This window comes from Somniosus microcephalus, chromosome 25 (assembly GCF_052327205.1).
Source record: "Somniosus microcephalus isolate GS21.2 chromosome 25, FLI_Smic_1.0, whole genome shotgun sequence".
NCBI lineage: Eukaryota > Metazoa > Chordata > Chondrichthyes > Squaliformes > Somniosidae > Somniosus > Somniosus microcephalus.
This window is the reverse complement of record NC_141011.1, coordinates 51666368-51690362: the sequence shown is the minus strand read 5'-3', so window position 1 is coordinate 51690362 and position 23995 is coordinate 51666368. Positions and strand designations below refer to the sequence as shown.

Sequence of the window (23995 nt, the reverse complement as noted above, 5' to 3'; positions counted from 1 at the left end):
ATCGCTAACTTTTTCCAGTTCTGATGAAAGGTCATCGACCAGACTTCAAACAGACCAATATTACAGTAAAAGGATTTCCAGTGCACTTGTACTGTCGAGTATAACGAAAGGTCTGTTCTGACGAAGGGTCATCGACCTGAAACATTAACTCTGTTTCTCGCTCCACAGATGCTGCCTGACCTGCTGAGTGGTTCCAGCATTCTCTGTTTTTAGTTCATTTAACTCTCTGATCTGTAAAGTGCCCTGGGATGTCTTCGTGATGCGGAGAGATGCAAGATGTTGCTTTTGTAAAAAAAAAGATAAAAACCACAAATAGTGCAGTGTCGGTAAGGCTGAGGACGAAGCAGACAGGAGTGGCAGAGACAGCTCTCCTGCCGGTGCTGAGTAAACTAACTTCTCACAGTACTTGTGTGGTCCCAAACCAGTGGCAGCCAAAATCTGATTTAAAGCTTTTGAGGTTGACATGAATCAGTCATTCATGAAAGAAAGACTTATGAAATAATACTGAGCGGCCTGCAGGTGGTGCTGTCCAGGGAGAGTGTAAATACTCGGGCACGGGCCCAGCTTGTGCAGGACATTCTTAACAGGAACTAGTGAAGGACACAACTAGGCCTCCATGTTGTAAAACAGTTGATTAAAGCTTTGTTTAACGCTTAGACCGAGTGCCTAGTAGTTTTCTTACGTCAGCGGTTACATTGGAACAGTGGCATATCTATCACTTACAACCTTTTCCCCTTTTCAGTGTGTATTCTGGAGGTGCCACAGACAAACCAATTACTTTGTTCAGTATTGTACTTTGCTGAGTATTTCCAGCATTTTCTGTTTTTATTTCAGATGTCCAGCATCCGCAGTATTTTGCTTTTGTACTTTGATCATGTATTTCTCTAGAAAAGAGAAGGCTGAGGTGGTGACCTGATTAGAGGTCTTTAAGATTATGAAAGGGTTCGATAGGGTAGACATAGAGAAGATGTTTCCACTTGTGGGGGGAGACCAAAACTAGGGGCCATAAATAAAGCTCGTCACTAATAAATCCAATAGGGAATTCAGGAGAAACATCTTTATCCAGAGAGTGGTGAGAATGTGGAACTCGCTATCACAGGGAGTGGTTGAGGCAAAAAAAAAAGTTTAATTCGTTTTTATGGGATGTGGGCGTCGCTGGCAAGGCCAGTGTTTATTGCCCATCCCTAATTGCTCTTGAGAAGGTGGTGGTGAGCTGCCTTCTTGAACCATTGCAGTCCGTGTGGTGAAGGTACTCCCACAATGCTATTAGGGAGGGAGTTCCAGGATTTTGACCCAGCGGCGATGAAGGATCGGCCGATATACTTCTATGTCAGGATGGTGTGTGACTTGGAGGGGAACTTGGAGGTGGTGGTGTTCCCATGCGCCTGCATTGTCCTTCTAGATGGAAGAGGTCGCCGGTTTGGGAGGTGCTGCCGAAGAAGCCTTGGCGAGTTACTGCAGTGCATCTTGTAGATGGTACACACTGCAGCCACGGTGCGCCGGTGGTGGCAGGAGTGAATGTTTAAGGTGGTGGACGGGGTGCCAATCAAGTGGGCTACTTTGTCCTGGATGGTGTCGAACTTAGGAAGCTAGATAAACTCACGAGGGAGAAAGGAATAGAAGATTATGCTGATAGGGTGAGATGAAGAGGGTTGAGAGCAGGCTCGTGTGGAGCATAAACACCGGCATGGACCAGTTGGGCCGAATGGCCTGTTTCTGCGCTGTACATTCTATGTAATTCTGTGTACTCCTTTCCTGGCCTGTAAAATCTTTGGTTTTCTTTAATAAGTGGTACAAATAAACTATTGTAAAATTGGCTAATTTCACAGTTAACTAAACAACACGTGCACCAGAGGGTCCTGTGTGATATGGGTTCAATTTTCAGTGATGGAGCTAACCATAATTAAATATGTGGAAATGATCGCGTCCCACAGACCTTTCTTCATATAATCTTTGAATCATCATCACGTCATTTTGTTTGCGTCCGACATTACAACAGTGACTACACTTCAAAAAGTACTTCCTTGGCTGTAAAGGGCTTTGGGTCGTCCGCTGATCGTGAAAGGTGCTATAGAAATGCAGGTCTTTCTTTGCTAACAAGAGCAATTTGTTCCCTCCTTTAAGAATGTTTGTAGTTGCACAATGCAACAAGTGCATTTTTCAATTCTTAATATTTTATAAGTGCCAGCTTGGTCAGTTGAATCAGAAGGTTGTAGGTTCGAGCCCCACTCATAGACTGAAAGAAAGAAAAGAAAGAAAGACTTACATTTATATAGCGCCACTGGTGTTATGTAGGAAACGCAGCAGCCAATTTGTGCACAGCAAGCTCCCACAAACAGCAATGCGATAATGACCAGTTAATCTGTCTTTAGTGATGTTGGTTGAGGGATAAATATTGGCCAGGACACCGGGGAGAACTCCCCTGCTCTTCTTCAAAATAGTGCCGTGGGGTCTTTTACGTCCACCTGAGAGAGCAGACGGGGCCTCGGTTTAACATCTCATTTGAAAGACGGCACCTCCGACAGTGCAGCGCTCCCTCAGCACTGCACTGGAGTGTCAGCCTAGCTTTTTGTGCTCAAGTCTCTAAGACTGAGGTCCTATCTAACTATACCGGTGGATGCTAAAAATCTCACGGCACTATTCAAAGGGCAGGGAGGGCGTTCTCCTGGTGCCTTGACCAACATTCATGCCCCCAGACAACAGCACCAAAAGTGGATTAACTGGTCAGTGCTGTTTATAGGACCTTGCTGTGTGTAATCTGTCACAGCACCAAAAGGTTGGGGGAAGTATTTTGAGAAATTTCACTCTGTATCAGCAATGTATAATACTGACAGATTTACTCACTTTTTCTTCTGGTGAAAGGCAAATACAGGGTTCCACCATATTCAGGCAATAACCAGACAAACTGTGCCCCCTGTGTGGACGGAACATACACCGAGATGGAGAACTCCCTCACAAAATGTCGCAAGTGTGATGGGCGCTGCACAGGTAAACGTTAAAACCTTCAAGTAGGTGTTTAAATTCTTCAATAACCATCAAAAAAAAACACCATCACATCATCCTCTTGACGTTGCATGCAGTTTATTCAAATACAAACATGCTGAACAATCCCCAGTAAAGCTGTTGTAGGCAAACAAGATCAATATCTACAATATATTGATTAAAGCAAAGGCCACAAATTGTTTTCAAAGTAAATTAGATTGTTTCTTGAAAAATAGGAATAAGGGATTGAGCAAGAGAGTGGGATTAGCCTAGGCGGCTAATGTGGAGAAAAACAGCAGCAGCGGCTTGATGGGCTGAATGACCTGTTCCTGTGTTGTAACATTCTAATTTTGTGATTCTATGGGCCCGATTTTAAAAGGGGGCGGGAACAGTGCGCACGAGCCCCAAAGCGGGCGACGCATCCAGAGAGTCCGTGGATGTGGAGGCCCTGCTGATCTGAACATCATGGCATCATTTACCATAAAACCTTCTGGAGTTCTGCCCGACACCCGGCCAGATCCACTACCTGGCTGGCAAGTGGGAGCAGGAATTTGTCGGCCGGGAGGCCACAGCCGGGGACCCGCGGGAACAGTACCCGGCAGATAGCAGGAGGTGGTGGGTCTGGAGGCGATCAGGGATCGGGTGGGGTGGGTTCCACAGCGAACGAGGGAAGGCCGGGCCTGGGGAAGGCCCAAGGACTCTTTGCAGAGCCTGGGGCGGGGAGGGGTGAGGGGGATGATGTGGGGAAGCACTCCTGATCCTCCTGGCCCACTACTGACATGAATCTTGTCATTCATGTAGAAATGACTTATGAAATGATACTGGGCGGCCTGCTGGTGGCGCTGTCCAGGGAGAGTATAAATACTCGGGCATGGGCCCAGCTTGCGCAGGACATTCTTTAACAGGAACTAGTGAAGGACACAACTAGATCTCCATGTTGAAAAACAGTTGATTAAAGCCTTGTTTAATACTCAGACCAAGTGCCTAGTAGTTTTCTTACATCACTTACCTTGGCCTCTTCTGACCAGTCAGGCCTCCCGCCGTGGTTCTGCTGTTGGTACGGGAGTCCCCTTGACTTTTTGTTTTATCACGTCGTGGCCTGATGACATCATCGGGCTGCGGCTCTTGAATTTAAAGTAGGCCCTGCCTGCCTGTCGTGGGAGACTCGGCCTACTTGAAAGTTGGCGAAGGTAAAATGGCACCGGCCAGGACCGACGAGGCCTCGGCTTAATTTTAGCTCCACCCATGCACCACTCTCGCTGGGCGAATGGGGATTAAAGTTGAGGCCTATCTGTCTCTTTCCCCGCTGCCATTTTAGAATCAGTCAATGGAGCTGCCCTTGTTCAGGGTCAAATAAGTCGGAAGCACCTGGGCATGTTTTCTGCCAACAAAACAGGGTAATCGAGGAGCTCAGTGAAGGAAAGGTGGCTGGCAGCTACAGTGAAGTACTTTTGCAACACTAGAATTTGCGAGGCAGCATCTTATCAAGGGATATGGAGCAAAGGCGGGAAAATGGAGTTACGGTGCAGATCAGCCATGATCTGATTGGATAGCGGAGCAGGCTCGAGGGGCTGAATGGCCTCCTCCTGCTCCTAATGTTCCTGTCCACTACCCACGCATAATGCTTCCTCAAAGCTATCACAGCTTTGACACAGGCTTGGGCTGATAAGTGGCAGGTAACATTCGTGCCACACAAGTGCCAGGCAATGACTATCTCCAACAAGCGAGAGTCTAACCACCGCCCCTTGACATTCAATGGCATTACCATCGCCGAATCCCCCACCATCAACATCCTGGGTGTCACCATTAAACAGAAACTTAACTGGACCAGCCACATAAATACAGTGGCAATAAGAGCAGGTCAGAGACTAGGTATTCTGCGGCGAGTGTCTCACCTCCTGGCTCCCCAAAGCCTTTCCACCATCTACAAGGCACAAGTCAGGAGTGTGATGGAATACTCTCCACTTGCCATAAAGGTCAAGGGTGGGACCAACAAGTCCAGGGAACCCTGGATGTCAAGGGATATACAAGAATGGATTATGGAAAAAAAGGAAGCTTTTGGCAGATACAAAGGACTAAAAATAGTGGACGCTCTAGAGGAGTATAGAAAGTGCAGGGGGGTACTTAAAAAAGAAATTAGGAGAGCGAAGAGGGGGCATCAAAAACCACTGGCGGGCAAAATAAAGGAAAATCCCAAAGTGTTTTATAAGTATATTAAGGGCAAGAGGATAACCAGGGAAAGAGTAGGACCCATTAGGGGCCAAAGTGGCAATCTGTGTGTAGAGCCGGAAGATGTAGGTGAGGTTTTAAATGAATATTTTGCATCTGTGTTCACAATGGAGAACGATGATGTAGGCATAGAAATCAGGCAGGGGGATTGTGATATACTTGAACAATTTAGCATTGAGAGGGAGGAGGTACAAGCGGTTATAGTGGGTTTAAAAGTGGATAAATCCCCAGGCCCAGACGAGATGTATCCCAGGCTGCTGTGTGAGGCAAGGGAGGAGATTGCAGGGACTCTGACACAAATTTTCAGAACCTCTCTGGCCACAGGGGAAGTGCCAGAGGACGGAGGACAGCTAATGTAGTACCATTATTCAAGAAGGGTAGTACGGATAAACCAGGGAATTACAGGCCAGTGAGCCTAACATCAGTGGTAGGGAAATTATTGGAAAAAATTCTGAGGGACAGAATTAGTCTCCACTTGGAGGGGCAAGGATTAATCAAGGATAGTCAGCATGGCTTTGTCAGGGGGAGATCATGTCTAACCAATTTGATTGAATTTTTCGAGGGGGTGACTAGGTGTGTGGATGAGGGTAGTGCAGTTGGGATGAGGGTAGTGCAGTTGCTGTAGTCTACATGGACTTCAGTAAGGCTTTTGACAAAGTACCGCATGGGAGACTGGTCAAGAAGGTAAGAGCCCATGGGATCCAGGGCAATTTGGCACATTGGATCCAAAATTGGCTTCGTGGCAGGAGGCAGAAGGTGATGGTCGAAGACTGTTTTTGTGACTGGAAGTCTGCGTCCAGTGGTGTACTGCAGGGATTGGTGCTGGGTCCCTTGCTGTTTGTAGTGTACATTAATGATTTAGATATGAATGTAGGAGGTATGATCAGTAAGTTCGCAGATGACACGAAAATTGGTGGAGTGGTAAATAGCGAGGAGGGAAGCCTCAGGCTACAGGATGATATAGATGAGTTGGTCAGATGGGCAGAACAGTGGCAAATGGAATTTAACCCTGAAAAGTGTGAGGTGATGCATTTTGGGAGGACTAACAAGGCAAGAGAATACACAATGAATGGTAGGACCCTAGGAAGGACAGAGGATCAGAGGGACCTTGGTGTGCATGTACATAGATCCCTGAAGGCAGCAGAAGAGGTAGATAAGGTGGTTAAAAAGGCATATGGGATACTTGCCTTCATTAGCCGAGGCATAGAATATAAGAGCAGGGAGGTTATGATGGAGCTGTACAAAACGTTAGTTAGGCCACAGCTGGAATACTGTGTGCAGTTCTGGTTGCCACACTATAGGAAGGATGTGATTGCATTGGAGAGGGTGCGGAGGAGATTCACCAGGATGTTACCTGGGCTGGAGCGCTTTAGTATGAGGAGAGACTGGGGTTGTTTTCCTTGGAGCAGAGAAGGCTGAGGGGGGACCTGATTGAGGTGTACAAAATATGAGGGGCATAGATAAGGCAGATAGAAAGTAACTTTTCCCCTTAGTAGAGGGGTCAATAACCAAGGGGCATAGTTTCAAGGTAAGGGGCAGGAGGTTTAGAGGGGATTTGAGGAAAAACATTTTCACCCAGAGAGTGGTTGGAATCTGGAACTCACTGTCTGAAAGGGGGGTAGAGGCAGGAACCCTCACAACATTCAAGAAGCATTTAGATGAGCACTTGAAACACCATAGCATACAAGGCTACGGACCAAGTGCTGGAAAATGGGATTAGAATAGACAGGGCTTGATGGCCGGCACGGACACGATGGGCCAAAGGGCCTCTTTCTGTGCTGTATAACCTATGGCTCTATTGCCTGGATGAGTGCAGCTCCAACAACACTCAAGAAGCTTGACACCATCCAGGACAAAGCAGCCGGCTTGATTGGCACCCCATCCACCACCTTAAACATTCACTCCCTCCACCACCGGCGCACCGTGGCTGCAGTGTGTACCATCTACAAGATGCACTGCAGCAACTCGCCAAGGCTTCTTCGGCAGCACCTCCCAAACCCGCAACCTCTTCCACCTAGAAGGACGAAGGCAGCAGGCGCATGGGAACACCATCACCTGCAAGTTCCCCTCCAAGTCACACACCATCCTGACTTAGAAGTATATCGGCCGATCCTTCATCGTCGCTGGGTCAAAATCCTGGAACTCCCTCCCTAACAGCACTGTGGGAGCACCTTCACCACACGGACTGCAGCGGTTCAAGAAGGCGGCTCATTGCCACCTTCTCAAGGGCAATTAGGGATGGGCAATAAATGTTGGCCTTGCCAGCGACGCCCACATCCCATAAACTAATAAAAAAAACTTACAGAACTCTACCTAGGAACATAGGAACAGGAGGAGGCCATTCACCCCCTCGAGCCTGTTCCGCCATTCAATGAGATCATGGCTAATCTGTGATCTAACTCCATACACCCGCCTTTGGCCCATATCCCTTAATACCTTTGGTTAACAAAAATCTATCAATCTCCGCTTTAAAATTAACAATTGATCTAGCATCAATTGCCGTTTGTGGAAGAGAGTTCCAAACTCCTATCACCCTTTGTGTGTAGAAGTGTTTCCTAATTTCACTCCTGAAAGGTCGGGCTCTAATTTTTAGACTCTGCCCCCAGTCCTAGAATCCCCAACCAGCGGAAATAGTTTCTCTCTATCTATCCTATCTGTTCCCCTTAATATCCTGAAAACTTCGATCAGATCACCCTTTAACCTTCTAAATTCTAGGGAATACAACCCTAGTTTGTGTGATCTCTTCCACATAGTCTTTCTTATAGCGTTTTTTGATGGACTACTTTGGTATTTCAATACATGACTAGGCCACAGTAGTATATTAGATTGTCAATTACTAATCACCCCCAGCCTACTATTTTACTTTTTCATTGCAGGTAACACTGTGCAAACTGTTCCGTGCACCCCTGCAACAAACCGGAAATGTGAATGTGCTCCCCACCATTACTGTGCTACTCAAGATACAACAATGTGTGAACAATGCAAGAGGTGTGACGAGAAGGTGCTGCCCCTTCCAGGTACATAGAAACATAGAAACATAGAAGATAGGAGCAGGAGTAGGCCATTCGGCCCCTCGAGCTTGTTCTGCCATTCAATGAGATCATGGCTGATCATCCAAACTCAGTACCCTGTCCCTGCTTTCTCCCCATATCCCTTGATCCCTTTAGCCTTAAGAAATATATCCAACTCCTTCTTGAATATATTTAATGAATTGGCCTCAACTGCCTTCTGTGGTAGGGAATTCCACGGGTTCACCACTCTCTGGGTGAAGAAATTCCTCCTCATCTCAGTCCTAAATGGCCTACCTGTTGCGTTTGCAAAGATAATCCAGAGACCATCAGCCGAGTTCAGTTCATGTTGCTTTTATCATGGCTGCCACACACACACACTTCCAGGCACAAGCAATCGAATACCTATACACAATACAATGATAACAGCACTATCAAACTCCATGTGCTCAGGCCAAGGCAATTGAGTACCTATCACCAATGTCAGACATAACACTACCCCTTATCCTTAGACTGTGACCCCTGGTTCTGGCCTCCCCCGCCATCGGGAACATCCTTCCTGCATCTAGTCTGTCTAGTCCTGTTAGAATGTTATAAGTTTCAATGAGATCCCCTCTCATTCTTCTGAACTCTAGCGAATACAAGCCCAATCGACCCAATCTCTCTTCGTACGTCATTCCTGCCATTTCAGGTATCAGTCTGGTGAATCTTCGCTGCACTCCCTCCATAGCAAGAACATCCTTCCTCAGATAAGGCGACCAAAACTGCACACAATACTCAAGGTGTGGTCTCACCAAGGCCCTGTACAACTGCAGCAAGACATCCTTGCTCCTGTACTCGAATCCTCTCGCTATGAAGCCCAACATACCATTTGCCTTCTTAACCGCCTGCTGCACCTGCATGCTTACCTTCAGCGACTGGTGCACAAGGACACCCAGGTCCTGTTGCACTTCCCCTTTTCCCAATCTATTGCTGTTCAGATAATAATCTGCCTTCCTGTTTTTGCCACCAAAGTGGATAACCTCGCATTTATCCACATTATACTGCATCTGCCATGCATCTGTCCAATCACCCAACCTGTACAAATCATACTGGAGTTTCTCTGCATCCTCCTCACAGCACACACGCCCACCCAGCTTTGTGTCGTCTGCAGTGCCTTGATTTTTACAAGCCAGAATTCCCCCCCACATTCACTTCTATAAAAGCTTGTTCATTGAGGGTGTTAACTAGATTGCCAGTTAATTGTCATTCTAAGTGTAAACTTTTGCAGCCTTATGTTGGTGGCTGTGTTAGTGATAATATCAAGCATTTTTCAGCAGAACACGAATAACACCCTATGATGATAAAATCAGTTTCTGCAGATAGTTATCTCATAACGGCAACATCGAATCCCTCTGTCTAAAATCAGTCAGCGGTGCCTCTGTACTTAGGCTGGTGTAGAAGTGAGATTCCTGGGCAACACATTACAACACAAATGATTGGGATGGCATGCTGTAATTGCACAGGATCAAACACAGAATGGATGACTTAGCTGGTACCGTGGCTTAGCACACCATTTTTTTTGGTCAACCCAGACTAGAGTCTCCTCTCTCTCTCTCTCTCTCTCTCTGCTAGCTCGAAGTATCACTCAGACCTTAGTGGGTGGGGAATTCTGTTAATTCACCACAAGTTGGCATTCTCACCAAGTGAAACCATAGTTGGGGAAGGATGCAGTCTGGGTGTTGTCTCTTGAGGGTGGGGAGGGTTAAGATGCTTTGTTGTGGTGGAGTGGAAGGAGCGTTTACTCTGCATTTGACTTGTGCTATTGCTGAGCGGGGGTGGGGGTGGGCAGGGGGTGGGGGGGGGGGGCGGTGGAGGGGTGCCAACCTGCAGTTTTTGTTCAAAGTTATGAAAGCTCTTGTTTATCATTCAATGCTGTCTTTTTAAGGTAAAGAAGATTACTACAAACAGGCTTGCCCGCCTTGCCCTCTGGGAACCTTTCTGAATACCACACAGACACTGAGGTGTCAGCCTCACACCAAGTAAGTCGTTCCCTTGGAATCGGAGTTTTACAGCATTTACCATTTATGGAGAATATTGTCAGTGTGGGAGCCCTCCTGGCAAAGCCTCCATAAAACCAGACTGGCCGGGATCCATGTCGATGTTTAGTATATCGGATTTACCCTTTGAAGTTGCTGGGGTGGAAAGTAGAAGTGGCCCAGACTCGGTGATGCATGAGCAGCGCTCGCCCGAACCAGGGGGGGCCGATCAGCGATTGAAGTCGGTCCTTGAGCCTCATAGGCGAAGGAATGGAGAGCCCTGTGTCCAAGTCTGCTGAGTTAGGTGGTACAGTAAGTAGTGTAGATAATAGGGAGCAGAAAGTTGCAAAGGGACACTGGTAGATTAAGTGAGTGGGCAAAACTGTGGCCGATGGAGTTTAATGCGGGGGAAGTGTGAGGTCATCCAACATAGACCTAAGAAAGATCGATCAGTGTATTTTTTGAATGGCGAGAAGCTAGGAGCAGTGGAGGAGCAGAGCAATTTAGGGGACCGAGTACTGAAATCACTAAAAGCTGGTGGACTGGCACAAAAAAAAATAACTAAAAAGGCTAATGGAATGTTAACCTTTATCTCAAGGAGGCTGGAATTCCAAGCGGTGGCGGATATGTTACAGTTATATAAAGCACTGCTCAGACCCAACCTGGAGTGACTGGGTTCAGTTCTGGGTCCCGCCCCTCAGGAAGGATATTGGGGCCTTGGAGAGGGAACAGCGCAGATTCACCAGAATGATACCCGGAGGCTAAAAAGGTTAAATTACGAGGACAGGTTGCCCAGACTGGGCTTGTATTCCCTCGCGTATAGAAGATTAAGGGGTGATCTAATTGAGGTGTTTAAGACAATAAAGGATTTGATAAGATAGATAGAGAGAATCTATTTCCTCTGGCGGGGGAGCCCAGAGCAAGGGGGGCATCACCTTAAAGTTAAAGCTGGGGTGATGTCAGGAAGCACTTCTTCACACAAAGGGTGGTGGAAATCTGGAACTCTCCCCTCCCCAAAGAACTGTTGAGGCTGGGGGTCAATTGAAAATGTCAAAACTGAGATTGATAGATTTTTGTTAGGCAAGGGTATTAAGGGTTACAGAACCAAGGCCGCTAAATGGAGTTTAGACACAGAGCAGCCATGATCTAATTGAATGACAGACCAGGCTCGAGGGGCTGAATGGCCTCCTCCTGTTCACCTGCCCACTCAGGGTGAGCTGCCTGCGCTGGTCACTGGAGCTACCCTCACATCATTGTCAAAAATACACCTGGTGACATGAATCAGTCATTCATGAAAGAAAGACTTATGAAATAATACTGAGTGGCCTGCGGGTGGCGCTGTCCAGGGAGAGTATAAATACTCGGGCACGGGCCCAGCTTGCTCAGGACATTCTTAACAGGAACTAGTGAAGGACACAACTAGACCTCCATGTTGTAAAACAGTTGATTAAAGCTTTGTTTAACGCTTAGACCAAGTGCCGAGTAGTTTTCTTACGTCACCTGGTATGGCAGAACTTTGGGTATAAATTACTCTTTTAATTATTCCTAGGTCTCCATTATTCTGAATTTCCAGGACAGATATAAATAGAATGCCTTCAGATCAGTTGATCACAAATTAAGATGGATATCTTTGTGTCACATTAATTTGTAGTATCTTGGAAGAATTAGCTAACTGATAAATATTTTATACAGTTGCACAGTTTTGGGGAAGACTCTTCACACACAAGGCAACAGCACAGCTGACAACTACTGTGTTGATCCAACAACAACAACGATAAGAACAAGTAAGTATCGAATGTTTAACCCTACTCGCTCAGCAGAAACCTGGCGGGCGGGCGGTTAAAATCGCCCCTGGCTCTGACCTGTCCGAAAGCCGCCATGATCGCAACATCTGCAATTTTAACCTGCTCTCCTGAGCAGGCAGCAAGGACGGGTGCCCGGAGCCAACAGGGTCCTTCTTTACATAGGCATGTTGCGGCCGGATGACATCATTGAGACCCGACTGTAATGTTAACACAGGCCTGAGCAGGGAATCCACCGGGAGTTAAAATCGGAGTCACTAGTGTAGATTAGATTTTAACTTTACTTAACTTTGTCCGCTATCATTTATAAATTCACTCACCTCTTGCCAAGGTGACAGATTAAGTGGGATGAGAGGCTAGAAGTTTTTGGTAAATAATTGCAATTAGTAATCACACTTTTAAATTAAATTTTTGGGGATTTCTGTGCCATTTTCTTCTTTTATTTTTAAACAAGAAATGCAAAAGTCACTTTCCTGCCTCTGCAGAGGTTAAATGTTGAACAGAATGGGATGACCTTAAAACTCGGCTTTGCCAGCTGTCTAGTTGGTAAAAGCACCTCCTGATGTAGCACAAAGCCACAGAGACCAGAAGATGTCATGTTCTGTTTCTGGTCTGTTCTGTTAGCTGGTTTCACCAACTCTCGCCTCTGATTCAGAAGGGTGTGGGTTCAAGCCCCACTCTCGAGACTTCCACCCGTAATCTAGGCTGACACTCCAGCGCAGTACTGAGGGAGCTGTCTTTCAGATGAGATCTTAAACCGAGGCCCCATCTGCCCTCTCGGGTGGACATAAAAGATCCCATGGCCACTATTCGAAGAAGGCCAAGGGAGTTCTCCTGGTGTCCTAGCCCTCAACCAACACCTAACACAGATTATCTGGTCATTTAGGTCAGTACGGTTTGTGGGAGCTTGCTGTGCACAAATTGGCTGCTATGTTTCCTGCATTACAACAGTGACTACACTTCAAAAGTACTTCATTGGCTATAAAGTGCTTTGGAACGTCTTGAGGTTATGAAAGACGCTATAGAAATGCAAGTCACTCTTTTCTTAAAAACTACTGTAAGTCTGGCTTAAAATACAAGAAAATGGTATAGCATAAGTTTCAGTATTGTCTGTTAATAAACTATTTTTTACTTTCTTCACACAGCAACTGTTCTGTGCATCTCTAAAAAAGACAAGCAATGCGAATGTCCCCTAGGTCATTACTGTGCAAGGTGTGGAGATAAGAAACTGCTCCTTCCAGGTATTGTCCACCTCACTAAAGTATATAGGGGGGGAGAAAGTCGTGTGGTTTGCGCCACATGATAGCGCCACAAGGGTTTTAACGCCACCTGATGCTGGCTCCAGCGCCGCAAGCCATATCGGTGTTGCCCGTAGCGCTGCCGCTGAACGCAATCGCCGGGGACCTTGCCATCACGGAGATAGTGACGTCAGTGAGTGTGCAACGCTCACTTGACGCCTGACCTCCCAACTTCGTTACTTACCGGCTGGAGAAAGCGACAAGAGGTTGAGGTGGCGGGCAGCGGCAGGAAGCCGGCTCCAGCAACGCTATTTAAAGGGATCCTCACCAATCACTCGCACCTGTCAGGGTTTTAAAGTGTGAGTGGCTGTGTGCTACTTCCTGCTACTGCAAGAGTTTTCTTTATTCATTTCAAGGTTCTTTGGTATCAGGGAGTGTTGTGGCAAATACAAAACTCCATAATTATTTCTGAAAAGCTTCAACCTACAACACTTGCTAAAAGTCATGGGGGCTGTACTGGCAATGGACCTCGCCCTCCAGGATCTACGTCGGAGGGAGCGGTGGCAGCGAGACAATCGACCTTCCAGATGGGCTGTCTGTGACCGGTTCATCAGACTCCGATTCACATGAATGAAACCCCAGATCCCCGTAGCTCACCACATCCCCATCATACAATCCCTGTCTCACGCCATATCACAGCGTCCTCCTGGGCGTAAAGGTGAAATGAGGGACATCACAAAATATTCCAAACACAATTAGCAAATTTATCTATAAACATATCACATATATCACATGAATTCTAATAACAAATGACCCTCATAGAATCATAGAATGGTTACAGGACGGAAGAAGACCATTGGGCCCGTTGAGCCCGTGCCAACTCTCAGCTAGTCCCACCCCCCCCCCCGCCCTTTCCCCGTAGCCCAGCAAATTTTTTCCTTCAGATACTTATCCAACTCCCTTTTGAAAGATAAGATTGAGTCTGCCTCCACCACCCTTTCAGGCAGTGCATTCCAGATCTTAACCACTCGCTGCATAAAAAAGTTTTTTCTTACATCGCCTTTGGTTCTTTTGCCAATCACCTTAAATCTGTGTCCTCTGGTTTTCGACCCTTCCGCCAATGGAAACAGTTTCTCTCTCTCTACTCTGTCCAAACCCCTCATGATTTTGAACACCTCTATCAAATCTCCTCTCAATCTTCTCTGCTCCAAGGAGAACAACCCCAGCTTCTCCAGTCTATCAACGTAACTGAAGTCCCTCATTCCTGGAATCATTCTCGTAAATCTTTTCTGCACCCTCTCTAAGGCCTTCCCATCCTTCCTAAAGTGTGGTGCCCAGAATTGGACACAGCACTCCAGTTGGGGCTGAACCAGTGTTTTATACAGGTTCATCATAATTTCCACACTTTTGTACTCTATACCTCTATTTATGAAGCCCAGGATCCCGTAAGCCTTTTTAACTGCTTTCTCAACCTGCCCTGCCACCTTCAATGATTTGTGCACACATACCCCCAGGTCTCTGTTCGTGCACCCCCTTGGGATTGTACCATTTAGTTTATATTTCCTCTCCTCATTCTTTCTACCAAAATGTATCACTTCACACTTTTCTGCGTTAAATTTCATCTGCCACGTGTCCGCCCATTTCACCAGCCTGTTTACATCTTCCTGAAGTCTATCCCTCTCCTCCTCACTGTTCACTATACTTCCAAGTTTGTGTCATCTGCAAATTTTGAAATTGTGCCCTCAACACCCACATCCAAGTCATTATATAGAGCCTGATTCTCAGGTGTCTTTGCAACCTGACATCTGTCATACGCGCTCTTTTACTGCTTCATCATATTGGCTATCTGTTTTGTCATCCAGGGAGCTCTGACTTTAGTTGCCCTGCCTTTCCCCCTCGTGGGAATGTACCTCGACTGTACCCGAACTATTTCCTCGTTAAAGTCAGCCCATTGTTCCACTAGAGTTTTGCCTGCAAATCTTTGATTCCAGTTTATCCGGGCCAGATCCGTTCTCATCCCACTGAAATTGGCCTTCCCTCAGTTAAACATTCTTATTCTAGATTGCTCCTTGTCCTTTTCCATAGCTAATCTAAACCTTATGATCACTATTCCCTAAATGTTCACCTACTGACACTTGCTCCACTTGACCTACCTCATTCCCCAGAACCAGATCCAGCAATGCCTCCTCCCTCGTTGGGCCAGAAACATACTGATCAAGAAAGTTCTCCTGAACACACTTCAGAAATTCTTCCTCTTCTCTGTCCTTTACACTATTACGATCCCAGTCTATATTGGGATAGTTGAAGTTCCCATTATTACTCTATAGTTCTTGCACCTCTCAGTAGTTTCTCTGCAAATTTGCTCCTCCATATCTTTCCCACTATTTGGTGGTCTATAGAACACACCTTCTAGTGTAATGGCACCTCTATTATTTCTTAAATCTAGCCATATAGATTCTGTCCTTGACCCCTCCAGAACATCCTCCCTCTCCAGCACTGTAACATTCTCCTTAACCAATACTGCCACACCACCTCCGATCTTACCTAACCTATCTTTCCTGAACGCCTTATAACCAGAAGGCATTTTTCTCCTGCTAAACATTTTCAATTCTGCACACCCATTTCCTATTCTCTCACATGAGTATAAAAGATCTTTAGTTCTCCTTCGCTGTTTGTTATTTTCTCACTCTCGTTTATTTTTTGCCCTTTGATCTATTTTCGCACAAAGAAGCGCTTGCCCTTTGTGACCCTGGCATTGCCCAACACTATTACTGCATCGCATGGATTAAAAGGTGAGCAACTGGCTCGTGTGATACTGCCCTGTGAGTGCCACGGCAGGGTGGGGGGTGGGGGTGGGGGTGACAGGTGCTTTATTAAAATTGTGAAAGTTCTTGCTTATCATTCATAGTGCTGTCTTTTTTAAGGTAAAGAAGATTACGACAACCAAGTTTGCCAGCCTTGTCCTCCAGGAACCTTTCTGAACATCACACAAATGCTGATGTGTCAGCCTCACTCCAAGTAAGTCGTTCTCTTGGAATCAGTTTTATATTGACGGGTTGTGGAGAATACTTTCAGTGCAAGAGTTTTCTAAGCAGAGTTTCATTAAACCAGACTAGCTGTGATTCACAGTGACCCTTGGTTGTTGCTCAGGCCAACATCCCCAGCGTCGAAGCTCTGACCACGCTCGATCAGCTCCGATGGACGGGTCACATTGTCCGCATGCCCGATACGAGACTCCCCAAAACAAGCGTTCTACTCGGAGCTCCGGCACGGCAAGGGAGCCCCAGGTGGGCAGAGGAAACGCTTCAAGGACACCCTCAAAGCCTCCTTGAAAAAGTGTAACATCCCCACCGACACCTGGGAATCCCTGGCCCAAGACCGCACAAAGTGGAGGAGAAGCATCCGGGAAGGCGCCGAACACCTCGAGTCTCTTCGCCGGGAGCAAGCAGAAGTCAAGCGCAGGCAGCGCAAGGAGTGCACGTCGACCCAAGCACCCCACCCACCCGCCCCTTCAACCACCATCTGCCACACCTGTAACTTCAGTTCTGTAGAAGGGTTTCGATCCAAAACGTTGACTCTATTTCTCTCTCCACGGATGTTGCCTGGCCTGCTGAGTTTTTCCAGCATTTTCTGTTGTTACTCCGTGACTCCAAGCTGCCCCCCCTCACCAACCTAGTCTTAACCCCCGCGACTTCAGGCCCCCTGACCCCTAGACCCTACCTGCAGCCCCACTTCGGCTTGCCACCACCTCCCCACACCCCCCCCCCCCCCCCATTCCCAACTGGACCCACTTACCTAAAGGGTCTCTGCGATGCCAGCAGTGGCTCCGATTTCTTACCAGTCCTCTCCACCCTTCACTGCTAGGGCTGTAGTGCCACCCTGGCTCTATTACAATGAGGTCCAAGACCAATAGCAGGGGCGCCTCAGACCTCACCATTCTTAGTGAAGGGTATTCACCTTGCGTTCCCCCCCCCCCATCCCCCCGCCCAGAAATGGGCACTCCTGAATTTCTGGTCCACTATTCTACAAACGGAAATTTCACTCCTAGTGAGAGGCCAGTGCAGAGAACGCCACACATGCACACAAGGTGCATGCACATAGCTCTACCTTCAATACCCCTCACATTGTTGTTTAAAATATATCTGAATTGGCACCACTTGGGGCATGAATTTTACCTTGAATTTTTCCTCGGTCTCCATTATCTGTATGTAACGAAAATATATAAATAAGAAAGAAAGACTTGCATTTATATAGCGCCTTTCACGACCACCAGACGTCTCAAAGCACTTTACAGCCAATGAAGTACTGTCACTGTTGTAATGTGGGAAATGCGGCAGCCAATTTGCACACAGCAAGCTCCCACAAACAGCAATGTGATAAAGACCTGATAATCTGTTTTTGTTATGTTGGTTGAGGGATAAATATTGGCCAGGGCACAACCCCCTGCTCTTCTTCGAAAAAGTGCCATGGGATCTTTTACGTCCACCTGAGAGAGCAGACGGGGCCTCGGTTTAACGTCTCATCTGAAAGACAGCACCTCCGACAGTGTAGCACTCCCTCGTCAGCCTAGATTTATGTGCCTGGAGTGGGACTTGAACCCACAACCTTCTGAATCTGAGGCGAGTGTGCTGCCCACCGAGCCACAGCTGACACTTAGTTGACATTCAGCTGACAATAGTGTCTTTAGATGAGTTGGTCACAAATTAATTGATGGAAGCTCCTTGTTTAACAAAGGACTCACTGAACCTGCAGTAGCCGGGAAGAATACACTAACTGATGAATATTTTCTTACAGTTGCACAGACTTGGGGATGACCGTTCACACAGAAGGCAACAGCACGGCTGACAGTTATTGCGTTGGTCCAACGGTACCAGGCATCACCATGGATAAGCAACATCAAAACGACGGTGGGTTTTACATATAATTTCTAAAAAGCTAAAGAATGCTTGAATTTCTCATCTGTGTAGATTAGGGTTTCATTTTTAATTAACTTTGTCCTGTGGTGTTTATGAAATCGCTCATTTCTGTCCAAAGTGGATAGATTAGATGGAAGAGGGGAGGATAGAATCCTTTGAAGTTTGGGATGTCGCAAAGCGCTTTACAGCCAATCAAGTACTTTTTGAAGTGTAGTCACTGTTGTAATGTATGGATGGCAGGAATGACGTATGAGGAGAGATTGGGTCGATTAGGCTTATATTCGCTAGAGTTTAGAAGAATGAGAGGGGATCTCATTGAAACTTATAAAATTCTGACAGGACTAGACAGACTAGATGCAGGAAGGATGTTCCCGATGGAAGGGAAGTCCAGAACCAGGGGTCACAGTCTAAGGATAAGGGGTAAGCCATTTAGGACTGAGATGAGGAGGAATTTCTTCACCCAGAGAGTGGTGAACCTGTGGAATTCTCTACCACAGAAGGCAGTTGAGGCCAATTCATTAAATATATTCAAGAAGGAGTTGGATATATTTCTTGAGGCTAAAGGGATCAAGGGATATGGGGAGAAAGCAGGGACAGGGTACTGAATTTGGATGATCAGCCATGATCTCATTAAATGGCGGAGCAGGCTCAAGGGGCCGAATGGCCTACTCTTGCTCCTATCTTCTATGTTTCTATGTAGGAAACGCGGCAGCCAATTTGCGCACAGCAAGATCCCACAAACAGCACTGTGACAATGACCAGATAATCTGTTTTAGTGATGTTGGTTGTGGGATAAATATTGACCAGGACATTGGGGTAAACTCCCCTGCTCTTCATCAAAATAGTGCCCTGCAATGTTGCCTCTTATTTTTTTTATGTGTGGGGCCCATTCAAAATACCACACATGCACAGCAGCTTAAAGGGAACATTGGTGCCGTGGGATCTTTTACGTCTACCTGAAAGAGCAGACGGGGCCTCGGTTTACCATCTCATCTGAAAGACGGCACCTCTGACAGTACAGCACTCCCTCAGCACTGCACGGCACTGGAGTGGCAATTGGGATTATGTGCGCCAGTCACTGGAGTGGAACTTGACCCCACAACCTTCTGAATCAGAGGTGGGAGTGCTACCAACTGAGCCATGGCTGACACTTGAGCATGGGAGTGTCTGAGGTGCTCCAAGGGACCTTTCAGCCCTGCAACCAGTGAAACTATTCCGTGAATTCCATATCCTAACTTGCATCAAGTCCCGTTCACTGATCACCCCCTGTTCTCGGAAACTTACATTGACTCCCGGTTAAGCAACGCCTCGATTTTAAAATTCTCATCCTTGTTTTCAAATCCCTCCATGGCCTCGCCCTTCCCTATCTCTGCAATCTCCTCCAGCCCCACAACCCTCCGAGATCTCCGCGCTCCTCCAATTCTGGCCTCTTGCGCATCCCCGACTTTAATCGCTCCACCATTGGTGGCTGTGCCTTCAGCTGTCGAGACCCTAAGCTCTGGAATTCCCTCCCTAAATCTCTCCGCCTCTCTATCCTCCTTTAAGATGCTCCTTAAATCCTACCTCTTTGACCTCTCTTCTCTTAGGCAGTCCCTCGGAACCGAGGATGACTTGCTTCCACATTAAAAATGAGTTTGCAGGTGACTGATGAGTCCAATGCGGGACCTACAGTCTCTGTCACAGGTGGGGCAGACAGTGGTTGAAGGGGCGGGTGGGTGGGGTGCTTGGGTTGACGTGCGCTCCTTGCGCTGCCTGCGCTTGGCTTCCGCTTGCTCCCGGCGAAGAGACTCGAGGTGTTCAGCGCCTTCCCGGATGCTTCTCCTCCACTTTGTGCGGTCTTGGGCCAGGGATTCCCAGGTGTCGGTGGGGATGTTACACTTTTTCAAGGAGGCTTTGAGGGTGTCCTTGAAGCGTTTCCTCTGCCCACCTGGGGCTCTCCTGCCATGCCGGAGCTCCGAGTAGAGCGCTTGTTTTGGGAGTCTCGTATCGGGCATGCGGACAATGTGACCCGTCCATCGGAGCTGATTGAGCGTGGTCAAAGCTTCGATGCTGGGGATGTTGGCCTGAGCAAGAACTCTGACGTTGGATTTGCAGGATCTTGCGGAGGCAGCGTTGGTGGTACCTCTCCAGTGCTTTGAGGTGCCTGCTGTACATGGTCCATGTCTCTGAGGCATACAGCAGGGCGGGTATCACTGCTGCTCTGTAGACTATGAGCTTAGTGCCGGGTTTGAGGTCCTGGTCTTCAAACACTCTCTTCCTCAAGCGACCGAAGGCTGCACTGGCACACTGAAGGCGGTGTTGGACTTCGTCGTCGACGTCTGCCCTTGTTGACAGTAGGCTCCCGAGGTATGGAAAGTGGTCCACATTGTCCAAGGCCTTGTCGTGGAATTTGATAATCAGGGGACAGTACTGTGTGGCGGGGGCAGGTTGGTAGAGGACCTTTGTCTTACGGATGTTTAGTGTAAGGCCCATGCTCTTGTACGCTTCGGTGAAGGTGTTGACGGAGTTCGACCTCTTTGACCAAGCTTTTGGTCACCTGCCCCGATATCTCCTTCTGCGGCTCAGTGTGAAATTTTGTCTGATAATCGCTCCTGTGAAACGCCTTGGGACGTTTTACTATGTTAAAGGGGCTATAGAAATGCAAGTTGGTCTTCAATACCGTTCACCTATGGAGGCCTGATTATCAGCAGACAGCGAGGAAAGGTCAGGTTTCCCTGAATACCCCAGCTAATTTCACAGCAAAGATCATTACTAACAAGCAGGTCTTGGAGGAGAAGAAGCTAGGCTCGGAGGTGTTTGAAATTTCAGTAAGGCCTCCTTAAACCCATGGATGTTGGGGGATTGTTATGTAATTATTCAATCAGTAAAGAGTATTTTTACATACCAATATCTGATTTTATTTCAGAAACTTCTTCTCATTCTTACATGGTGTGGATAGTGGTTGCCTTGTGCATCTTTTGTGCAGTCATAATAGTGAGATCTTCATTGTGCAAGATTTCTAACAAGCAAGGTAAGGAAAAGGAACAATTGTCTTTATGCTTGTTATAGGCTCAGATTGGAATTTTGGGTGACAGCCATTTAAGTAGAGTCCAAATGCAGCCCTCAACACCTCCTCTCTGGTGAAGAAGGCCCAGCAGCGCCTATATTTCTTGAGGAGGCTGAAGGGATGTAATCTGTCACCCCCGATCCTCTCTAACTTCTACCGCTGCACTATAGAGAGCATCCTGACAAACTGTATCACGGTATGGTACGGCAGCTGTAGCTCCCATGACCGGAAAGCCCTGCAGCGGGTAGTCAAAACTGCCCAACGCATTACCGGCACCCGGCTACCGACCATAGAACATATATATCAGAAACGCTGCCTACGGAGGGCACGGTCCATCATCAAAGACCCTACCCACCCCAGCCACAGTCTGTTCGCCCTCCTACCATCTGGAAGACGCTACAGATGCATTCGCACCCGTACGACCAGATTTAGGAACAGCTTCTTTCCCAGGGCTGTCATCCTACTGAACTCCACAAATAAACACTAAAGCCTGCACATCTGCCGATGCACTTTATTATGGTCATATTTATGCTAATATATATGTACAAATGTATGTTGAAATGTTTAAGTGTCCTAATCCAAATTGTACACTCTCGGGAGCCGCAAGCCTACATTTCGTTGTACTGCACTTGTGCACTAACAATGACAATAAAAGTTGATTTGATTTGATTTTTGAGATAGTGGCTTCTCATCCCTGATTATAATTGCTCAACCATTGGCGGCCGTGCCTTCTGTTGCCGAGGCCCTAAGCTCTGGAATTCCCTGCCTAAACCTCTCCGCCTCGCCCCCTCTCTCTCCTCCTTTAAGACGCTCTTTGACCAAGCTCTTTGGTCATCTGCCCTAACATCTCCTTGCGTGGCTCGGTGTCCATTTTCTTTTTGTCTTATAATACTCCTGTGCAGCGCCTTGGGATGTTTTTACTGCGTTAAAGGCGCTATATAAATATAAGTTGTTGTTGTTGTTGTAGAGAACTGACCATTATAGCACTTAAGCAATAAAGAGATAATATTAATGGTTGTAACCAAATTACTTGAGTTAATGGTGTGAATTTACAACAGCAGCCCAGAGTACATTTGATAGCGTTAAGTGTAGCTCGGCGTCAGTTGTTATATATTAAAAAATCAATCGATTTGATCCGGTTGCTGTATCCGAGGCGGTCTGCAGTGACGAGCTGGGATTGGATCAGCGCTCTATGTATCATTTTTAACAGGAAACTTTTCCCAAGGGTGGGATGTTGATGTCATAATCGTGAGCGCTTCAGCATAAAAAAGCTTTTGTTTTTGGTTTTAACAAAAAACCTCGGCAACGGACTTCAGTTAGGTGAAGGAGAAGAGATTTACATCGAACCTTTGGGTTGCTGGCATCTTTCACATGCATGAACCTAACGCCCGAACCACTTTAATTAAAATCGTAATTTTATAGGCTCAGATTGGAATTTTGGATGACAGCCATTTAAGCAGAGTCCAAAAGCATATATCATGCATACTGAAATTAATCATTCATGTGCACTAGAATTAAGTTCTTGAACTGAACACTCATTGTGTATAAATGTACTTTATTAAACTTATTTTCAAGCGCCATAATCTAGCCGTAAAGTGAGGCGTCTTTTTTTTCCCATTTCAAAGGAGCCACAGGACGAGTTGGCACGAGTTGCATCAGTTAGGACTGAGATGAGGAGGAATTTCTTCACCCAGAGAGTGGTGAACGTGTGGAATTCTCTACCACAGAAGGCTGTAGAGGCCAATTCATTAAATATATTCAAGAAGGAGTTAGATATATTTCTTAAGGCTAAAGGGATCAAGGGATATGGGGAGAAAGCAAGGACAGGGTACTGAATTTGGATGATCAGCCATGATCGCATTGAATGGCGGAGCAGGCTCGAGGGGCCGAATGGCCTACTCCTGCTCCTATCTTCTAAGGTGCAATCCTAGGGCGACAAATTCAGGCAAGAGAGGAGAAATGGGCAGGAGAGGAGGTACAGAGGCAACTGTGGGGAGGGGAGGGAGTTGAAATCACTTGGGGACTGGGGAGAGGGGGGGTACCGGGGAGAGGGGGGGGGTGGGGAGAGGCGACTAAAGTAACTGAGTAAAGACTGGCCTACGGCTTTTTGACCAATCAGAAGTTATTCTCAAATATTAGTGCGGACTAATTGCCAAAAGTTTAATGAGCAGGAACTTCAAATCAGGGGTCAATCTCTGTGCCCCGCTGCACGTACAGCAAATATTTGCAAGCCAGTGATCTAAAAGTTCAATTGAATCTCTCCCAACAGTTTTAAATTCGTACAAAATGGCCCCATCACTCACTGTTGGTCAACACGCTTGTAAAATGGTGAATTGCGAGCCGCAGACTGATGCAAAACCTTTTAAATGTGTCGTCTGAATACAAAACAAAATGTAGGCTTGGAATTGTTTTGAAAGGTTGTAACTGGACTATTTGTCAAATGTGAAGTCCCGGGTGATTGCTGCCTCTGTAACCTGATTCTGTCTGTTGTGTCTCTGTCTGTGTCTCTCTCGTTTAGGAATCGGAATGCTGGTGAAACTGAAGGTAAATGTTTCTTTTAGTGAATCTAAATGGTCTGCTCTCTGAATTACTGTTTCATTTATTGATTTTTCCATTAATCAAAGGTTCATCAGGGTACAAATTTAACAATAAATGAAATTAATAAAAATGCCTTCTTTGGTGACAGCCTGAAAAAGGACAAAAGCAAATGTGCCTGAGCTTATTTGCCCAGATATTCCGCATTCACGGAATTGGGA

General features: G+C 46.8%; 1 pseudogene across 1 annotated transcript in view; it reads left to right on the top strand.

Annotated features, from left to right (window-relative positions):
- The window catches only part of LOC147100802 (uncharacterized), a 49929-nt pseudogene that overhangs the window by 19040 nt on the left and 6894 nt on the right, over positions 1-23995 (top strand). Inside the window, exons 3-11 of the transcript XR_015073579.1 lie at positions 2863-2988; positions 8088-8228; positions 10147-10240; positions 11930-12021; positions 13185-13280; positions 16202-16295; positions 18072-18184; positions 21099-21203; positions 23758-23783. The product of XR_015073579.1 is annotated as an uncharacterized LOC147100802 (transcript). The remainder of the gene's footprint in view (positions 1-2862; positions 2989-8087; positions 8229-10146; positions 10241-11929; positions 12022-13184; positions 13281-16201; positions 16296-18071; positions 18185-21098; positions 21204-23757; positions 23784-23995) is intronic.